The sequence below is a fragment of the Myotis lucifugus genome, unplaced genomic scaffold, assembly GCF_000147115.1.
Source record: "Myotis lucifugus unplaced genomic scaffold, Myoluc2.0 scaffold_495, whole genome shotgun sequence".
In the NCBI taxonomy this organism is placed as follows: Eukaryota; Metazoa; Chordata; class Mammalia; order Chiroptera; family Vespertilionidae; genus Myotis; species Myotis lucifugus.
In genome coordinates, this window is record NW_005871543.1 from 183,740 (window position 1) to 189,002 (window position 5,263).

The following is a 5,263-nucleotide window of genomic DNA, read 5'->3' on the forward strand; positions in this document are numbered from 1 at the left end:
CTCTCTCTCTCTCTCTCCTCTCTCTCTCTCTCTCTCTCTCTCTCTCTTTCTTTCTTTCTTTTCTTTCTTTCTTTCTTTCTTTTCTTTCTTTTTTTCTCCCAAACTAAGGGTTGCTCTGCTGTTCTCTCTGAGTTTAGATGATTAATGTGAGACTTTACTAAGGCTTCACAAGTTCCAGGTTTTCTTATCTCCTCTTCAAGAAAGTGGAACAGGTCAGACAACCAGTCCTGCATAAAGTTCAGAAATAGCTGTTCTTCTAGACTAGCCTCCAACATGCGCTTACTCTGCCTCTTACCAACAGACCTGAGGTATTTATTTGCAGATTGTCCATCACCCCCACTTGAAACGCAGAAATTTTTCTCAGCATTGGTGTTCCCTCTGGTACCTAACCCCGAGTTCCGCATACAGTCAGCGCTCAATAAATGTTTGCTGGCCTTCTCAGAGTCACAGAGGATGAAGCGGAACAAATAACCAAGTAGAGCAAACAATGAAGGAAATAAGATATGGAGTCAGGGTCAAGGGTCAGATGGAGAGTCTTAAAATTCGTCCTATACCCCTGCCCCAAATTTCTGTTCCATTTTCCTCAACTGGCTTTCACTCAACACTCCGTCTCCACTTGGCTGGGACCGTCTTAGCTCCGGTTACATACGGACAATCTAATGAGCCAAAGGCCTGTGGCAGACCACGAAGAGACGGTTACAGTTTCTGCAACGAGGGGCATCCTTCAGGCCTTCAGCCCTCCTCAGCTTGAGAGAGCAAATAGGTCTGAACACACCCATGCAAGATCCCTGGACGGCTAAGGGCATCCTAACAGAGTTTCTTAAACTGAACCATGCGTCTGAATCCATAGCATCTGGCAGCAATGCAGATTCCGTCTCCCTCGGGGAGCCGCTGGGAGTGGCAGGGTCTTTAGGGGGTTCTGCTGAGAATGGCTCTGAGGCTGGGATCCTTGGGCCATGTGCATGGGTAGGGTCCCTAGGCCTGGTCAGCTATCAGAGCCCATCGGGGCCTTCAGCTGCCAGGCCCCCTGGTGGTCAGCGCACGTCATAGCAAGTGATCGAAATCCCAGTCTCCCAGTCGAACTCCCAAGGGGACATTTTGCATATTAGCCTTTTATATATATATATACTAGAGGCCCGTTGCATGAAGAGATTCGTGCAATAGGCCTTCCTTCCTCTGGCTGCTGGCACCGGTTTTCCTCCAGCACCCGGGATCCAGGCCTTTGGTCCGGCCGCAGCGAGGCTTGGCTTCTCCCCTCTGGCTGCAGCGAGGCTTGGCTTCTTCCCTGCAGCTGTAGCGGAGAAGCCAAACCTCTTCAGTCTTCAGTCTTCTCTCCGTGCCTGTGTATGCAAATTAACCGCAATCTTTGTTGGGTTAATTTGCATAGTCACTCTGATTGGCTGGTGGGTGTAGCGGAGTGACACCAATTTGCATGTTTCTCTTTTATTAGTGTAGATAGATTAAAAAGGGGGGGTGCCTCCAATTGGACATTCCAGATGATAACTGATGTTTCCGGGGTGCACTCTGTCCTGACCCTTCATGGAGGTCTTTATTCCTTCGTTTCGCTCGGAGAGGGAGATGGGAGTGTCCCCACAATCCAGGGACAGCTTCAGTACAGCGCTGCCTTCAGACTGTGGGGAGCGGGTCTGGGCTGCATGGTGCCAGCTCGCTCTCTTCTGCCGATTCCGGACGGGTCTGGAGCATTCCTCCTGCCCCAGCCAGTGCAGTGTGACCTGAGCCCTGCGTGTTCCTTGGGCATCAGTCTGCAGCCCTTCTGGATGTTTTTAAAATATATTTTATTAATTTTTTTTTACAGAGAGGAAGGGAGAGGGATAGAGAGTTAGAAACATCGATGCGAGAGAAACATCGATCAGCTGCCTCCTGCACACCCCCTGCTGGGGATGTGCCCGCAACCAAGGTACATGCCCTTGACCAGAATCGAACCTGGGACCCTTCAGTCCGCAGGCCGATGCTCTATCCACTGAGCCAAACTGGTCAGGGCCCTTCTGGCTGTTTTGTCTTTTGGCCCTGTCCAGCATCTGCTGGGGTCTGGAGCCCAGCCCTGTGCTTGCCTTCTTCATGCTGAAGTCTGTCTTGGCTGCTGTTATTGCTGCTTCAAACCGGTTGGCCTGTGAAGGTGAGGGAGACGCTGACAGAGGCCAGCGATGGGACTTGGACTCTGAGCCATGGCGTCTTCCCCACCTTCCCACATGGCTGCCCTGGGGGGCTGATGCCAACCCTGCCTGGACCAGCATTAGCTCTGCTACAGCAACTTGGCGACTTGGCGAGTCAAACATTGCTCGGCCTTGCTCTTCCGGCCCTGGGAGTTGCGGGCATGTTACCTTATTATTAGCGATACTAAAAGCAATAACAATGAGCCTATATTGAGTGCTTTCTATGTTGTGAGCTCTGGACCAGGTGTATTGCATATATTGTTACATTTAATTCTCGGAAGCACCCTATGGGATAGTTAGTATTTTAGACACAGTTTTTCCAATGGGGAAGCTGAGGCCCAGAAAGGTTAATAAGTAATAAGTAACTTGTGCATGATCACCCAGACCCTCAGAGGTGGAGCTGCCCTGGCTGGTTTGGCTCAGTGGCTAGAGTGTCAGCTTGCAGACTGAAGGGTCCCGGGTTCGATTCCAGTCAAGGGCACATGCCTAGGTTGCAGGCTCCATCCCCAGTAGGGGGTGTGCAGGAGGCAGCCGATCAATGATTCTCTCTCGTCATTGATGTTTCTATCTCCCTCCCTCCCTTTCTCTCTGAAATCAATAAAAAAATATATATATACTAGAGGCCCAGTGCACAAAATTTGTGCATGGGTAGGGTCCATAGGACTGGTCAGCTATCAGGGTCGATCAGGGCCTCCCGGCTGCCAGCCCCCTGGTGGTCAGTGCACGTCATAGCAAGTGATCGAAATCCCGGTCTCCCAGTCGAACTCCTGAGGGACATTTTGCATATTAGCCTTTTATATATATAGATGAAAAAAAATTGGACCTCACAGTTTTCTGTTTCAAAGGCTGTGCTCCTAAGCACTAGCCACACTGTCTCAGCTGCCACCTGCTCAAGCTCATCCCTGCTTGACAACGGCTGGAACTTCAACCTAAAAAGCCATGAGTGCGTTTCTTTTAGAAGCCGCTGAGCGGCAGTTGGGTGAATATTTTGGGGGGAGGCGTCTGATTCGTCTGGACTCTGCATTCTCCAAAGTTTGTGGGCCCACTTTGTGCATATAGATGGCTGCTAGCTGTTTAAATGCCCAAAAAGGGAGTTGGCGCCTTCTGTCCTCCCCAACTGGCATAGTGAATTAGTAAGGGAATGTGACCAGCAGGAAATAGCAGTCGTTAAGTATCCCATGCCGGCATGATTGTAAACGGCAGTGCCATCGAGGAGCGAATAGAACGGCGGCCGAGGTTGCCATATGTCAGTGGAAAGCAGGGAACATGAGGCAGTTGCCTTCATAGCCTGAATGTGAATATTTGGCCCAATTGCCAGAAACTTAGGCCTCTCCTGGCATTCGAGAGCGCTGGCATACGCAGACCTCCACATGGCCATGTTGCTGGACAATTCAGCTTTTGCCGAAAATAACATATCGGAGTTGTTTCTATAGCATTCGTTGTTCTTGCTTTGTGGTTGTGTTACATTTGTCCGTTAGGATGTTTAACGAGTTTTTAAAGTATTTTTTAAATATATATTTTTTTATTGATTTCAGAGAGGAAGGGAGAGGGAGAGAGAGGTAGAAACATCAGTGTGAGAGAGAATCATTGATCAGCTGCCTCCTGCACGCCCCACACTGGGGATGGAGCCTGCAACTCGGGCATGTGCCCTTGACCCGGAATTGAACCTTGACCTCCTGGTTCATAAATCGATGCTCAACTACTGAGCCACGCTGGCCGGGCTAAATTTTTTATTTTATTGCCCCATGATTAAGTAATGTCTTCATTTTGTCAAATTTGGAACTGTGTGTAGACTTTCTGTGTAGCGCTGTGTAAGTGAAAAGCATCTGTCATTTGTCTCCTGGATTCCTTGGCGTGCTGGGGTGGTGTGGAGGGAAGGAGCGGGAATTCGGGGCGCGTAGGCTCAGAGGTGCCCGAGGTGTGAGCTCATGGAGGAAGGGAGCCCAGCCCGCGTGCCTTCCTTCCTCAGGAGTCTTTAGCTTTCTCATCTGTCAACCCATCAAAGTTTACGACGCAAATTTCTGCACTTAGGCCGTCTTGCGTTTCTACATTCTCTACCTTGGCACCAGGTATGTATTTGACTTCAGGACAATTTACAAATCAAAACCGAAACTTGCAATAAACTCCCCTTACAGTTGTGGTTCGGAGAAGCTTCAGAGCCCCTTAGGCTTGGTTGATAAAACCTGGCATTTCTCCTGCTCCGACGAGGCTGCTCAGCCAACTTTATGACGGAGGGAAACAGCTGGCGAAGTGGGTTCATGCAAAGGTGAAGGTAATATCGCCATAAAAGCCACGAGGATAATGATGTTAAAAGCGGGGTGGGGGGGGGCGGAGTTTTGACAACACCATTAACCTTTTGCTTCAAATTATCGAGTGCGTGGTCTTTGACAGAGGTCTGATCGAAGGTTTTCCATAACTGCGATGAGTGAAAGAGAAGCAATAGAGAACTTGATGTCATTTCTCCTTCAAATCATCCTTTTCCCTAATCCATTAAAAATTCAAGGCCATTGGTGAGTTTCAACTTTTTAAAAATTTATTTATTTATTAAAAAAATTTTTAAAACTATATTTTATTGATTTTTCACAGAGAGGAATAGAGAGTTAGAAACATCGATGAGAGAGAAACATCGATCAGCTGCCTCCTGCACCCCCCCACTGGGGATGTGCCCGCAACCCAGGTACATGCCCTTGACTGGAATCGAACCTGGGACCCTTCAGTCCGCAGGCCGACGCTCTATCCGCTGAGCCAAACTAGTCAGGGCTAAAATTTATTTTTATTAATGCTCACCCGAGGATATTTTTTTCCATTGATATATAGATATATATTTTTTAGAGAGAGGGGAGGGGAGGGGGACAGAGAGAGAGAAACATCGATGTGAGAGAGACACATCAATGGGTTGCCTCCTGCACCTGCCCCGACCAGGGCCGGGGATCAAGCCTGCAACCGAGGTACATGCCCTTGACCAGAATCAAACCAGTGACCCTTCCGTCTGTCGACTGACGCTCTAACCACTGAGCCAAACCACTGAACTAGGGCTCAACTTATTTTGAAAGTGTATATGATTTGTTTTGTAGTGTAGAGAATGTTAA